At 34.7% G+C, this 17,141-nt stretch overlaps 1 protein-coding gene across 3 annotated transcripts in view; it reads left to right on the top strand.

Moving 5' to 3' along the window:
• Positions 1-17,141, top strand: part of COG5 (component of oligomeric golgi complex 5) — a 297,897-nt gene that overhangs the window by 67,284 nt on the left and 213,472 nt on the right. The gene's annotated exons all lie outside the window — the stretch shown is intronic.

Below are 17,141 nucleotides of genomic sequence, written 5' to 3' on the forward strand. Positions count from 1 at the left end.
CCCTAAGCTGTAAGCTCTGTCCTCTGACAACTCAACTTAATAAGGCCCCAGCTTTCTACTGCTTGAGCTATGTATTGTTTGGGGAATGCCCTCAGTTGAAAAAGCACAGTAAAGGTAAATATCTTACCAGTCTTTTAAGGGCGAACTCCCCACTGATTTTTGCTTTGCTTTATTCTGCATCCCCTTGGATCTTGCCTCTGCATATATATTTCAGTGGTAAGCCAGGGATTTGGGTCTCGCTTCTTTTGTGACTGTTACTTTTAGAATTTCTTCCTTAACTTTGTGGCTAATCTCTCTGCCCCTGCAATCTCTCAACTATAAACCTGCATTTTTCTGCTGTAAGAGCTGGGGATATTGGGATTAGAGGTGTTGGTGTGGGTATAGTGATGGTGAGTGCCCTGAGGCAAAAAAAAAAGCCCAAATTTGCAATTCTCACCCATTGCAGTTTCTGTATTTCAAATATAAACCCTCTCTAGTCTGATCCTGCCTTTAGTCACTTTCCAGTGCCCTCAAATAGTGTGTTTTGAAAAATGATTTATCTAGATTTAAAAATTATCTGCAGGAAACTATGCCTGACCCACTCATTTTGCCATTAATGGAAGCTGGACTAAATTAATTTGTATTTGCCTGTTTCTCATATACACTCAAAGTCCATAAAATTGAACAAGCATTTTAAATTTGAATCACTCAGAAAAAAATATGTATAGGTTAAGAATTCACACATTGTTTTTAGTTTTTAAATATAGTTAGAGGTGATGAAAAATGCCAGACTTAAATATTATGTATATGAAATCTCAGTATTCCAAAGAATGAATGGATACAAGAATGTTTAAAAGATTCTAAGTAACATACAAACCTAGAACAGTAAATTTGCCATGTCATTCTATCATTGCTTTGCCTTTTGGAGTAGTATAAAAAGTTATTTTGTTTTGAAAAGGTAATATGTATTGTGGAAATTTTCACTGAAAGTTTCATGGACTCATTCTATTTAACAGTCTGTTTTCTAAGATAAATCTTTTTCTTTGCGTAAACTAGTTTAAAGTAGCAATACCATTTCTTTCTCTTTTTTAAAGATTATTTTATTTTATTTTTATGATTATGTTTATTTATTTATGAGAGAGAGAGAGAGAGAGGCAGAGACACAGGCAGAGGGAGAAGCAGGGTCGCTGTGGGGAGCCTGATGTGGGACTCGATCTCGGGACTCCAGGATCACGCCCTGCGCCAAAGGCAGACTGTCAACCAGAGCCAAAAATCAAGAGTTGGATGCTCAACTGACCGAACAACCCAGGTCCCCCATCCACCCAAGGGCCCTGAAAGTAGCAATACCATTTCTTTATTTAGTCTTTAAAAATATTTAACATGGGGAGTCTAAGATTCTGAATGTTGTACCTTGCACTCATGGGTCTTATTACCATTTGACAAATTTACGTTTCTATGATATAAAAAGCATCATGCTTTCTAGAAAATCTCATCTAAGTCCTGTGTCTTCCATTGTGGCTTTAGCCTTATGAGAGGCTTACTTTTAGATAAGGATTTGTGAGACGTTGAGGAAGTGAACAAAGAGAACAGCCTAAAGGTAGAAACCAGTGCTATTTTACAGTGAGAAATTTAGTTTACTCAGCCTTAAGTAAATTCTGTTCAGGTATTTAGATATTCATCCATTTAAAAAGTAAGGATTTAGTGATAAAAACTATTTAAATTGATGGGTTTTCTCCTATTAAATGGAGGTTGTTCAGCATTTTGAACTCTAATGTGTTTGGGCCTAATACTTTTATAGTTTAGTCAAAGGATAGTGACATATTCTGTGATTTTATTCCTGACTTAAAGTCACAATAGCTCAATAAATATTGTGTGGTAGGTACAGATTTAATGGGCCCCCAAGGATGTTCACATCCTAATCCCTGGAATTTATGAAGATGTTATTTTACATGGCAAAAGGATCTTTGCAAATGTGCTTAAGGTTATGGATCTTGAGATGGGGAGATTTTTCTGGATTATCCAGGTAGGTCCATTCTAAATATGTGAGTTCTTAAAAGTTGTACAAGAAGGCTGAAGAATAGTCTGAGAGATGCAATAATGGAAGAAGAGGCAGTGGAGAGCTGAAGTATCCAAGTATTTAACCAGATTTGATGGCTTTGAAGATGAAGGAAGTGGACCATCTGCCAAGACATGGCAGATATCTTCTAGAAGCTGGGAATTGTCCTCAGCTGACAGCCAAGAAGGAAGTGGGGATGACCTCAGTCCTTTAACCACCAGGAACTAAATTCTGCCAACAACTTGAATGAGCAAAGAAACACATTCTCTAGAACTTCAAAGGAATGCAACCATGGCAATACCTTGGTTTTAGCCCACTGGGACCCACTTTGGATTTCTAACTTCCAGAACTGTAAGTTAATAAATTGGTAGTTTTCAAGCCTCTAACTTTGTGGTAATTTGCTATGTAGCAAATAAGAAATTAATATGTATAGCATCTGTACCAAATCAGTTATCTGAAAGGAGGAGTATTTGTTTTTGTAGGAAAGAGAATGACTGATCTTTAAAAGTCTGCCCAGGAAGACAGAGTCAAAATAAAATATACTCCACCCACCCATAGTGTTTTAATGTGTCTTGTTTCTTCTCATGGAAGAAGAAAGTTCCAGAGTTATATGAGGGAACAGACACCATTTTTATACACAGATATAAAATGTTAACTGGTGGTTTTATTTATTTTTCTTTTTTAAAAAAAGATTTTATTTATTTACTCGTGAGAGACACAGAGAGTCAAAGACACAGGCAGAGGGAGAAGCAGGCTCCCTGAGGGATCCTGGGCTCATGACCTGAGCTAAAGGCAGATGCTCAACCACTGAGCCACCCAGGTGCCCCTAACTGATGGCTTAAAAGGAAACAGCTGTAATGGGATCCTACTTATATACTCCTCTGGTATCATGGCTAATGATACATTTTTCCCCCTCTATTGCTCTTAAGAAATAAATAGTGGCATCAAGTCATATTAAAGATTCTTATAGACAGATAATTTGGAATTAAAGAAAACTTTTTATTCTAACCAGACTTGCATATGCTTTCTATGCTGTTAGATATGTTTTAAACTATTCTTTGTGCTCACCTGTAAGACTGTTTTAGAGTTACACAGATTGATAAAAACCATTCTTGGTCTTTTGAACATATGTAGCATGTTTTCCCATCAGATTACAGACATGGTATGGTCTGGTTGTGAATTATAGGTGTACTTAATTTCTAACAGGTATAAGAATAATATTTAGTCAGAATCTAAAAGCAATGAGCAGAATATTTCCTATAGAGTGTCCTATGAAAGTTAGTAGCTCAAAATCATGTTTATTTTACAGAGTTCTGAGGAGTCCGTGGTATTTGGATGAAGGGAATGTTGAGTTTCTTGACTCTGAACCCTTAATTTTACTTCATTGAGAGTAATCTGCTTTTATCTTGTTTATAAATTTGGGTTTGGTTAAATAATATGAAAGAATAAGTTATATTGCTCAGAGAAGTTTAAAAATTGGTCATATTGGGGATCCCTGTGTGGCTCAGCAATTTAGCGCCACCTTCAGCCCAGGGTGTGATCCTGGAGTCCTGGGATCGAGTCCCGCATCAGGCTCCCTGCATGGAGCCTGCTTCTCCCTCTGCCTGTGTCTCTGCCATTCTCTCTCTCTCTCTGTGTGTCCCTCATGAATAAATAAATAAAATCTTAAAAAAAAATGAAAAAAAATTGGTCATATTATTTCTTGGGAGATGTATTAGATCATTGATTGAGTGATCTACAGAATCAAACCCTTGCTTGGAAGAGACTTGAGGAAGAATTTTATCTTGAGTAGATTACTCTTTAGCTAGAGTAGAGAACATGAATGGTAAAAAAGAGTAAGAGTGTTAGTAGGATAAGATGGTAATTTATTGAAATGTGCTGTATAGTGGCCTGCATCCACCAGCTTGATCCAGTTATGTTTTGGGGGTGGAAGACTATTCCAAGATAATGATCTCCTCTTTGGAAGATAAAGGAGAGAAGTAACCTCTGCCTGGTTTTCTCCAGCTATGGTAATTGCTTGACAGGTAAAGGATAGAGAGAATGTATTTTGTTTGCTGTTTCTTTATAAGGTTTGGGGATACTTAAGAGTGGTTAACTAATAGAGACTTTCTATCTAAAGCTACATAACAAAATTGACATTTTTGTGTGAGCTAACTGTTGAGCAAAAATAAAAACTGAAGTTTTGGGGAAGATTTCTACTGAGGGTAAATGAGTTACGAATAAATCTTGTTGAATGAGTATATAGAGGCTACTTATTTTAATGTAATAACCAGAGCAACACAGTATTCCTAAACTTTTCTTTCATCAAAGTAATATTCACTTTACTAACACTTTAGAGACTTCAACACATCATAAGATTATGCCATAAAATATCATAATTGTTCCTGCTATGTAATTAAGACACAGGAGAACATAGGCTTTGAAACCATCTAGACATTGGTTTAAATTCCATTTCCATCTCTGTGGTAACTGTGAATTTCAACAAAGTTAACTTCTCTCCTAGGCTTTGAAGGACTGTGGAGTAGATTTAATGAGACAGAGTTTATAGATTGCCTTTCACCTTGCTTAACATATAGTAGATCCCCCTAATACCGTTTTCTTCTTTTTCTTGGAAGTAAAGAACAAATTTGTATATTTTGAAGATCACATTGGGTATACATTGTCTGTGGTTGTGTTCTACTGTTGTAACATGCAAAAATGCTATCTTTTTTTCTCCCCAAAACCACATCATATGATGTACATTTATTGTGCATTTTTTTCTGGTAACAAGATATTGAGGTATTACTATAAAGATTTTCAAGTTAGAGATGGCTACTGGAGGAGAATAAAAAACATTTGAGAAAAGTAAATATCAAGACTCAAATTCCTACTGAAGCTAGAAGGAGTTGTATTTTTTTTTTTTTTTAAGATTTTATTTAAGATAGCACAAGCGCAAAGGGGGTAGAGGTAGTGGCAGAGGGAAAGAGAAGCAGGCCTCTCCACTGAGCAGGGCACCCAAAGCAGGGCTTGATCCCAGGACCCTGGGATCATGACCAGAGCAGAAGGCAGGTTGTTAACCAATTGAGCCACCCAGGCACCAGGAATTGTCCTTTTTTGAGGAGCTAGAGTAATTAGTCAATAGTGATTCCTTCTTTTACAACTACATCACATAATTGAATTGAAAGTACAATGTTAATTTTTTTAAAAATAAAATTTCAGAAAAGTGATAAGGCCTGCCATTTGATTGCTGTTGGCAAGTACTGTGTTAAGTATTGTATATACTTTATCTCTTTGAAGCTTCACAACAGTCCCCTGAGTAGATATTACAATTTTACAGCTGAGGGAACAGTCTTGATGAGATTAAGTAACATTCCCAGGAGTATGTAGCTAGTACCAAGAGGACCTCTAGTTGAACTTAGTACTTATTTCTTCTGCTTGTACTCTGGTGGATGGGAACCAAAGTCCTGTGAGACAAGTGTTGTGTGAATTTAGGACTTTCATAAATTTGGGGAGGGGCTATAGCAATATTATTTGTCAGTGGAAGTTGATTTATATAACTTAAAAAAGCCCTTTTTTTTAGAGACACAGGCAGAGACACAGGCAGAGGGAGAAGCAGGCTCCATGTGGGGAGCCCAGTGTGGGACTTGATCCTGGGACTCCAGGATCACACCCTGAGCTGAAGGCAGATGCTCAGCTGCTGAGCCACCCAGGCATCCCCCCAAAAAGAATCCCCCCCAGACATTACATTTTTAAAAAATGTAATGATGCCTCCTCTCCTCCATGATGCTACCTGTACTTTTCTTTTGAACAAATGTTTGTCCCAGCTAAGATAGGAGTTTGGTTTGAGATTTCAGTGTGTTCCTTTTGAGTATTACAAGATAAAAATACATCGTAGTCAAATGTTTGCATCTTGCTTTTAACACATAAACATGGTACAATCATAACCACCTCACATCACAACTCTAGGCAGTATCATTCGTTGTCATGTGAAATATTACGTGAACTGTGCTTCCTGGAGTTGTGCAACTCACTGACCTTGGGAATAGGCAAGCATTTCACTGTATTTTTCCAACATTTAGTTTTTTTCCCCATTATCGTTTAACAAATCATCCCTCACTTCGCCACACAGTGGAAATACCCCACTATTTTATAATGCATTCTTTTATTTGTTTGATTCCTTACTGGGTTTTCTGTTACATGTCTGTTTGTCTATTCTCAATTTCCTTTTTTTAAATGTTGGGGTTAACTGGGTTTTTTTGGTTTCATTTAGTTATTTTGTGGTCACTTTTTAATTACTATTTTCTCAGTGTTTCTTTTTCTTTAAATACTTTTTAATAGGAAAATAGAATTGGACATATTGCATTTTCCACTGACATTTTTTCAAGGCTGTATGCTTGTATAATTTTGTGGGATATCTCTAATTCTATATTTGAGTGATACTAAGTTGCTACTCTTTGAATTTTAGTTATTTTCCTTTTTTTAATTAAAAAAATAAAATTTTTTTAAAGATTTATTTATTTATTCATTCAGAGAGAGCGAAGAGAGAGGCAGAGACACAGGAAGAGGGAGAAGCAGGCTCCACGCAGGAAGCCCGATGTGGGAATCGATCCTGGGTCTCCAGGATCACGCCCCAGGCTGCAGGTGGCGCTAAACCGCTGCGCCACCGGGGCTGCCCAAAAAAATAAAATTTTAATCCCAGTTAATACATAGTGTTATCTTAGTTTCAGATGCACAAAATAATGATTCAGCACTTCCATAGATCACCCTGTACTCATCATGACAATCATACTCCTTAATCCCCATCACCTGTTTCTCTCATCTCCCCACCATGCTTTCCTCTGGATTTTAATTACTCTCTATTAAATATTATGTTGTATTTTAAATCTCATGGCATGGTATCTGATGGAAGGTCTTCTGTGACAAGGGTTAAAAATGAGCGGAGTTGTATTTTAGGATGTGGAAATTGTGAGAGCTTGAGGTAGAGAGACTAGGTCAGTCTGACACAGTGGTCTGGGTGTTGAGGGCCTAAACTGATGATAGAAAGTGTAAGTATATGTATTTAGGTGCTATCATACACTGTCCAATCTAGAAAGACAGTCACTGGGCTTTGGGTTTAAATTAAATTTTTTTTTTGCCTGATAAAACACGAATATAGCCTATTTTCCAGCTTTATATCTCCCTGCTTACATATTCATAGTCTGTGCACCGGCCAAATTGAATTGTTCCCTGGCCTGGAGAATTTTTCTTGTTTCTCTGTAATTGCTCATGCTTGTGTCTCTGCCTGATATGCTATTGTTGCCCAGATGCTGTCAAAGTTCATTTCAATTGCTGTTTCCTTTCTGTAGCTTTCCCAGGTATGGTAGTCCCCTTCCCCACTTCATCTGCAGGGGGTACATTCCAAGATTCCCAGTGGATGTCTGAAACCACAGATAGCAATGAACCATAGATGCATTATGCTTTTATATATATATATATATATATATATATATATATATACATATATTTATATACACACACACACACACACACACACCCCCGATAAAATTTAATTTATAAATCAGGCACAGTAGGAGATTAACAGCAAGAATTATAAAAGGGAACAATTATAACAGTATATAAATATACTGTACTAAAAATTATGTGAATGTGGTCTTAAAATACTTGGTTGTCTTCTGTTGATGATAATGATGATGAGAGATACTGAGATGCCTACGTGATGGGGTGAAGTGAGGTGAATGACGTGGGCATTGTGATGTAGTGTTTGGCTGCTACTGGCCTTCAGATAAGTCAAAGGGGGGAACACTTGCTTGTGAACTGTAGTTGACTGGGGTGACTGAAATTGCGGAAAGCAAAAGTGTAGATAAGGGGGTGCTGCTGCAAATGTGCTCCCTTTACTTTGCGCCCCATTGCTCTTTGTTTATACTCTTACTGTAGTTATATTTTGCCTTGTGATACTGATGTTGACATACTTGTCTTATCACCACCACTTTTGTAAGTGCATACAACTCAAACCTTTTATGAAATGTTCAAATTTGGTCAGATGAGGGTTAAGTGCTATTATAATGGGCCATTTAAAGTGCTTTAATGATTTTTTTTAAATGTTTCCAAGATAACAGACTTGCTTATGATAGTAACTAGGATTTTACAGTTATTGATGCTTGGCAAATTCATCTGGACACTTTGTGAATCTGCCTACTAGGTCCTGTGACATATGTTATAAAGTTTTTAGAAAGATTTATGTAGTTTGAGAAGTTAGTTGTATTTAATCTAAATGGTACTGATAGAAAAATACTATATTTAAATGTAAAAGCTGTTTGTATCTTATTTCTTGTATTTAACAACAGTGATGAAGTATTTATGTGTTATCTTTTATTCTGTAGTTGAAGGCTCAGTTCTTTTAGCTCCTGTATCTGTTTGTCTTTGAATCATTGGTAGGAAGAAGATGTTTTAACGAGGATGAGATATTTCAGGCAAAGTAGATTTATCTTCAAATTAGTTGATGAATATTCAGTTCTTTAACTTGTCATTTCAGAATTCGCTAATAGCCACCTCTGTCCAAGAGTAGAGTGTTGTGATATTAGTCTTTCCATCAGCTCAAATGGTTATTCATGTTTATGGTTTTGCACTTAACTATTTTATTTCCAATTATTTTTCATAGAATTTTGTTGAGTGAGAATATTTAAAGACAGTATCCCCTCCTCTCCCCTCCCCCCCTTTTCTTTCAAGAGAGACAGCACATGCACAGAGCAGGGTAGGGGGAGAAGCAGAGGGAGAGGGCTCTAGAGAATCCTAAGCAGACTCTGCACTGAGTGCAGAGCTTGACGCAAGACTGGATCTCATGACCCTGAGATCATGACCTAAGCTGAAGTCAAGAGCCGAATGCTTAACTGACTGAGCACCCAGGCACCCCAAGGACAGTTTTTCTGAAGGCTAATCAGTCTATCTATTTCTGTTGATTAGAGAATCTCAGAAGGTTGGGGAGGGGAGGGAGGGAAGGATTAAGCACATCAGAGTGAAACTGGAGACCTTTTTTTTCATTTTTAAGAAGACCTGTCTTATTTTCATTTGAGAGTGCCACATCTTTCTTCTAGCCAGTCTGATTTGACTCCTTAGATGGTGTATGAAATGGTTGAGATCCACCGCTTTAATTTTCTAGAATCCATCCTTGGATTAAACCAGAATTATATCGTATTACTATATTATTCTTTACCATATAATTCTTTTTACTGAATTTCCCTTTAGTACCATTATTTCATGTTCTTTGAAGAAAATTATAATCAACCTTATGAGACTTTTTGCCTTTTCTGTAAGATTATTGTGGCCATTGTTATATATTGGAAGACATCAGTAACTGCTTGAGACTTCCATTGTCTTTAAGTTGTTGTAAAGGGCATCTGTCTGGCTCTTTTGGAAGAGCTTATAACTCTTGATCTCAGGGTTGTGAGTTCAAGCCCCAAGTTGGGTGTGGAGATTACTAAAAAATATATAAACTTAAAAAAAAAGAAAGATTAAGTCGATGGGGTGCTTGGTGACTCTGCTGTTGAACATCCAATTATTGATTTCAGCTTGGATCATGATCTCAGGGTCCATGCTCAGCAGGAAGTCTGTTCTAAAAGTTGTTCTTAACATAGGGGATCCCTGGGCGGCGCAGCGGTTTAGCGCCTGCCTTTGGCCCAGGGCGCGATCCTGGAGACCCGGGATCGAATCCCACATCGGGCTCCCAGTGCATGGAGCCTGCTTCTCCCTCTGCCTGTGTCTCTGCCTCTCTCTCTCTCTCTCTCTCTGTGACTATCATAAGTAAATTAAAAAAAAAAAAAAAAAGTTGTTCTTAACATAAAGCAGGATATAAATAATGTGTAGCATTTACCAATTTTGCTTTCTTAAATAGTTTTTGTTTTAGTTTTGGGTTGCATTCTCTCTTGAGGATCTTAATGAATTTGTAGCTATTTGCTCCAAGGAAAAAACACATTTTCACATACCCATGAATTTTGCATCCAATTTCATTGGACTTTTGTGACTCCAGGAAACCCTAAACCCAAGTTATTTATCTGGAATATATTTTTTGGAAATGTTTTTCTATAAGGTGGTTATATCCAATTACCTGTACTGTTTTTGTATATTTAAATTGTATTCAGTAGCAGTCCATTTTCATCAATAACTTGTTACGGATTGGTTCTTTCTGTCTTTCAGTGGAAATGCTAAAAAGCAACAATGATAACAGAAGATTATATCAATGTTTTTGGAAAGAATTCTTGGTGAAACGGTTAATAAGAAATGTTCCCAGGGTGGTGTTTCTGCAATACCATTTGAAGTATTTATTGACTATCAGTGTCACTTCACTGTTATAAAACAGAATAGGAAATTAAAGTTGTCATAAATTATCAAAGAGGAACTGAATGTTCCCTAAATTGTGTTGATGGCACAAAGGAAATTACAATAACAAAGGAAAATATTTGACTTGACCCATCTACTTAACTTGAGTGATATCTGTTCAAAAGTTGCACAAAATAGAGTTTTTAGTATTTCCACTGCAAGTATTTTAAAAGTAATTCTTATCCTTTATGTATAGCATTACATTTTAATAGAAGTTTTGTCTTGAAATGTTAATAATGTACAAGTATAGTACTTAACTTTTGGACAGAATAGAGTAACATTACAATAAACGGTAGCTGTGCAGTTTTATAATTAACAGTATTTCGTTTGAATAAAGTAAAAGTAAATAGCACTTTATAGTGTCATGTTTCATGTTTGGTACCATTTTCTTTTCTGAATGTATAGTTTTTAAAGGAAACTTTTTGCCTAGGTAACTTCTTTTAGGGACATAAAACTTTAGGAAGACAGCCTCGGCTCCAACCCAGTCTTAACCTCCTAGCTGTGTAAAGCCGAGCAGGTCACCTAACTTCTTGGGGCATGTTTTCTCATCCAGAGAAAAAGTATTAGGAAGACTTTTGTAAGAGGATAGTCTAAAGAATTAAAACAGCAACTCATTTCTCACGGACAAGACTGAACACTGCAGATTGGGATAGTGTGTGGAATTCTAGAGGGACAATCAAAATTCAGTCTTATTTCAGGTTTTTATTTTATTTTTAATTTTTAAATTTTTATTTTATTTTTTTATTTCAGGTTTTTAATGCTATTGGTCAACAAGCCTTGCAATATACCTACTATATGCCAAGTATTGTGCTATGTGCTGGACATTGTTCTAAGTCATTAATATTCATATTTCCATATTTAATTTCCTCCTAACATGAAAATAGTGTTGGGATGATTAACAATTAAATATGTTAAAAGGGAAACGCCTAGGAAAGAGGGCACCAGTTGAGTATAGGTCATCAATTCTTGAAAGACCAACTAAATAAACTGTGTACGGCTGTGCTCATTCACTTAAGCAACAGCATTTATTAAGCAATTATGCACTTTCTTGACAATGCTGCACATATAGACCCTCACCTCTCTCTCCCTTACTGTGTTTTACTTTATTATTTTAGTATATGTGCCGCTGAAGCAAGCACTGTGCTTTACTTTCTCTTAGCACTTACCATCATCTATAAGTTCAGTGAAAGCCAAGCTTCATTGGTTCTTATCCCTACATGTGGCACATAATAAATGCTCAATAAATAGTTCCTGGATGAATAAGTGAATAGATGAGTGAATACATAAATAAAATTTTCGTTCTTAGGAAGCAAATGTCCTGCTGGATTATAGTATATATAATTCAACTAAAATTTTATTGGTTAAAATAATGTAAGCTTAAACATTTTTTTCTTCAGGAAAGCATTATGACCTGAACTGAGTCCAGAGCTATTTCTGTATATTTTCATTTATCAGTACTTGACTGTCACTTTTTTTTTAAAAGATTTTATTTATTTATTTATGAGACTCACAGAGAGAGAGAGACAGAGACAGAGACAGAGAGGCAGAGACACAGGCAGAGGGAGAAGCAGGATCCATGCAGGGAGCCTGATGGGGGACTCCATCCCCAGTCCCCAGGATCACGCCCTGGGCTGAAGGTGGCGCTAAACCGCTGAGCCACCAGGGCTGCCCTTGACTGTCACTTTGATACATAGTGTATCTTCTAGTATAGAAAGTAGTGGTTCTTAAGCTTTAGCCACAAATCACCTGAGAGTACTTATTAAAACTTACTAGAACTGCAACCACAGGTATTTTGATTCATTAAGTCTGGGGTTGGGGGCAGAAATTGTACCACAGAATATTCTGATATAGGTGAGTTACATTTTCAAAAATACTCTCCTAAACAAGATACATGGGGTCAGAAGTTTAAAAATGGTTCCTTTCAATTTCACTAATATTTACTTATCAGTTAGGATGTATCAGGCACTTTTTGGAGAAGTATTATTACAGTAGTATTATAGGCTATTGTATTGTGTGGATTAAAGAGTTTTATAAAGTTAGGTAGCTACAGTTTGGTAGCATTTTGTTGCTTTTAAGAAGAGATAGTTGGAAAAAATTTAACAACAAAAAAGTCTACAGTTATTAAGAATTGGGGAAAAAATTTAAAATATAGACTAAATTTGGTTTGTTACATTTTAACCTATTTTAAGATATTAGCAATATTAGAGTGAAATACATATCTTTGGGTGACGATCAATATACAATATGTGAAATATACAATATGTGACCTGGGATTGTATGTAATATTAATGGCTGTGCTATATAGATACAGCATATGTATATTTATGGTACATATATAGTGTCAATCTCATGTATTTCTCACTCTTATAGTCTGTATCTAATATGGTCAGAACTCTCATTTGTTAGCATTAACATTTAAAAAATTGTATGTTAAAAATTTTCATTTTGCATCTACTATTATTTGTCCATACGTGTCTGAGTGGAAAGCAATTGTCTATGATCTTAGTAATTAGACTAAAAGATTCTCTTGCTCCTTTTACTTTCTGCCTTCAAAAATTGGTGAATGTGCTTTGGTAGACTGCCTTGCTTAATGCCTCTCAGAAATATATGACATATTGCTTTCATGGAAGCAGGGTGAGAAAAATGACCTCAATCCCAGATAGACTCAGCTCTCCTCCTTTATCTTACTTGATGCTTCAGGGTTTGATAGTGGTAGGAGTTGATATTGGTGGCAGTGACAGGAATGACAGCACTTTTTACCACTTGCTGGTGGAAGTACAAAGCTGTCATGCTTGAAAGCCATGGATACAGCTTATAGAGGTCTGTTTAAAAAATGTGTGAATAGAAGGGTAGAGATACTTAGAATTATTTTCACACGTTATTTTATCATGACCAAGGGGAGAAATATTGTGTTTAAGTTTTGCTCAGCTCTTTCTCTTCTACAAAAAAGTAAAAGCTTTCATATTAAGATGAGACTAGTTTTTCCATTTACTTTTCCATCTCAGTATCTACCTGTTTCAAAAGTTTGAGTTGTTGTAACATCCTAATTTTTATTCTACTTTGTGTCAGACAATGTGTTATTATATTACTAATCTGCCCAGTCTGTTAACTGGGATTTCTTTTAAAAAAAATTGCTTTCATTGTTTTGAATGCTAAATTGTTAATTCATCTTCAAATGGATTTTCTTCTGTGAACTCTAACCCACAATTCTATATTCACACTTTATTTCTCTAAGTGCTGAATCTCTCTGGGTATTTTAGATCTTTTCCCTGCCTTGTCTAGGTTTAATTATCTCCTCTCCCTCATCCCCCGCCTTTTATAATATGGTCTGAGGTCTACTTTCCCCGAACATATTATTAGTCATCTCATGTTTAGCTTTCTTGACTTCATTGCTGTCCTGTAGGGAGCTTGCTTACATTCATAAGGAGAATATACAAGTGTACTTTTCTGAGAAGTAAAAAAAAAATAAGCTCCAAAAGTTTGCTTTAGTTTTTTTCTTTCTCATCTTATTTAGTGAAAAGGAAGAAAAAAATAGATTATTTTATGTCTTTTTTCCTTGCTTCTTCTATTTAGAAAAATAACCTGTCTCACAATTTGACAAGTTACTTTTCTTACCTTTTTCAAGATGACCTTGAAGTTAGCTCAAAATCATTTAATGATAATAGAAAAGGGTTTAAGTATTTGATATTTTATTATTATCATTTTTTAGAAATACTGCTCTATGTTTTTTAGTTTTTAAAAATTATTTTTAAGCAACCATTAACAAAGAATGAAGGAGACATGTATATAATGAGTTGGATAGATACTCATAATTATTAGGAGCAATATAAGATTTATATTTTTTACTTTATATACCTTTGTGTTTTCACATTGTTTATAACTTTGTAATTAAAAAATTAAGAAAGTATGTGGTTAGTGGAAAAACTGAATAAGCCAATATGCAAAATATAAAGTAGATATTTTAAAACATCAATTTGAAATTTTCATTTTGAATAGTTTATAATAACTAAAACATTCTTGAATAATGTTATTTTACTTAATTGAATTTTTTGCTTTGCCAGAAATTCTTTTTGTTTTTGTCCTCATTTTCTGTGTACTTTATGAGAACATAATTTAAAAGTTCTTAGATTATTGAGGATAATCTAGTTTCATATGGTCTTTTTTTAGCCATCATTTTAAATTCTTCAATTTCTTATACCAGTTATCTTTTTAGTCAGTTGACATACCCCATTGATTCTGCCTTCATATGGCCTGTCACACGTTTGCTCCTTTGCACAGCTACTGCCAGCACTTTTTGCCAGGCCTTTCATTACCTGTCAGGGTGATCACCGATGCTTCCCATCTTCTGTGTCTTACCCAACCAACAATTTGGTTTTTCAGCTTTCTGATTTGAGACTTACCCAATGAAACCTTTCTACATATTGCTGATTGATTGATTGATTGATTGATTGATTTGTAGCCCATTTATCATTGTATTATTCCCCTGCTCATATAGCTTTGCTGGTAGTATTTAAAGCCTTCTTTCTGTCTTTGGCCCCAGTTTAACTTATCAGATCAACTTTTCACTACTGTATTACTTTTCAAAGATAGCAATTTACTATTTCAAGATTTGCTTCAGTAGTTTTCCTCAACAATGCTTTTATGTATATTGTTCTTAAATCCAACATAATTTCTTTCTTTTTAAGTCTATTAAGAACTTTGCTTTTTTCTTAAAAAGGCATTCTGCCTTTTTGTCAGTATTGCCAGACTTTTAGCTTCCTTGATTCTAGGTCCAGGGTAATGACTTTATTCCATATGAATGTGCATATCTGCCATAGCGCCTTCTACATTGTAAGGATTCAAATATTATATGAATTACAGAGCTTACTTAAGTGTATAATCAAGATTTAATGAAACTAAAAGTTTTATTGACTGGAAAGTAATCTTCAAATTACTGTGTTGACTAAAGCCTAAGTATCTGTTTTCTTATCTTTTAGGTTTTTACCTTTCAGTCTAATCTCAGTTCAATGAGAAGTTTGACTTTAAATGCCCAGAGAACTTAGATTTTACTGTTAATTTATTTGGGGGATTAAAAAATAGACCACACACCTAAAAACTGACCTACCATGGTGAGAAGTGCAGAAATATTATGAATGGCATTTATAAAAGCACAATTATAAATTTTTATAATAGGTTTGGGGCTAATTGGTAGAATAGCAAGCAAAAGAGTTCCATACCTTATTGAGCTCTTGTTTGGTTAGTTTTTAAAATAATAGTTTTTACTTCTATGGTTTTGAAGAATTAACTCAATTAGCCGTATATAAATTGATGCCCGTGTCTGTGTTTTATGGCATATGGGTGGAAAAATATCATTTTAAGAAGGATCCCATATTGAGTTTGCTATTACCTCTAATTCTTTTGTACTTACAATTTTCATTCTAACATGAAAAATTGGCATTAGTATTTTTTCCCATAAAATTATTAGAAATACAGTGAAAGACATACACATTTTGGTGAAGCCCATCATGAGAAAAATAAAACTACTTTGCCTTTTCATAGAACAAACACTTTTTTTTTTTCATAGAACAAACACTTAATAAAAAAAGTTGTCCAAGCTTCTCATTCTCTCATTTAAGCTGAGGTCAGTAATTGTAAGCCTATTTGTGACCTGTTTTTAAAAGCTGAAATTTTAACATAAATATTATTTTGGTTTACATATTTTATACTATTTAACATTAAAAAGCTATTAGAAGTTATTTGGCAGGTATGAATTTTCTTTGTTGTAAATCACTGAGTGTACTTTTGTATACCTGAAAGTTCATTATTGGAGGGCAAAAATGCTTATTAATTGTCTGTTCCAGTGTCAAATGTAGAAATAATAACAGTTTAGAAGGCAACATTATAATATTTGCCATTTATTACTTATTTTGTTAGATTTCTTATTACAGAGAACAAGAGGGCATGAAAGCAATTTAGGCAAATATATTTAAAAATGTTTTTTAACCAAGTTCTTTGGCATGCTTATAGACTTGAAGATTAAAAATATTTAAAACACAAAGGGTTTCTCTTAATATGAAAATTCTAAAATAGTCTAATTTTTATGAAGATTATAAAACTAAATACAATTATATTTTTTGCTTGGAAGTTTAAGTATAAAATTAGTTTAAAAAATTTTAATGGCTGTATTAGGAGAAATTCTGTGCCAAAGATGTTTATTGAATGAAAATGATTTTAATATCATTAACTCTGAAGTCTTAATTACTCTACAGGGTTCCGAAAAATGTCTTACTTTCTTATGCTACGTTTTGTCAAATTGAAGCATTTCTTTAATTCCATAAAAGTAGAAAACAAGACAGAAGGATACTGTTCTTTTGCCAATATTTGACATTTTAACATTATCAGAAATAAATCACTATTACAATTCCCATGTAACCTCAGTGAATTCAAGGTATTGCATGGTGCTCATTTCCCCCAAGGATTAATGTATTCAGTAAACTACACTGGGTCAACCTCAAGTTCCCTTATTTACATAAAAATGATGTATTATTGAATTGTTTGACAAGATTTTATGAAAAATGAGTTGCTACTTGATTTAATGGATACAGTGTTTAAAAATAGGACGAAAAGTTGTCCAGTGAATCAGCTATACGGTAGTAAGTACTGTATTTGCCTATTTTAAGTAACGTAACTTATTGCTATTTTTCTGATACAGAGACCAATTAGCCCTCATTGCTAGATTTTGGATTATAACAGTTGGAAAATATTTGTTATGAGA

The sequence above is a fragment of the Canis lupus genome, chromosome 18, assembly GCF_003254725.2.
Source record: "Canis lupus dingo isolate Sandy chromosome 18, ASM325472v2, whole genome shotgun sequence".
In the NCBI taxonomy this organism is placed as follows: Eukaryota; Metazoa; Chordata; class Mammalia; order Carnivora; family Canidae; genus Canis; species Canis lupus.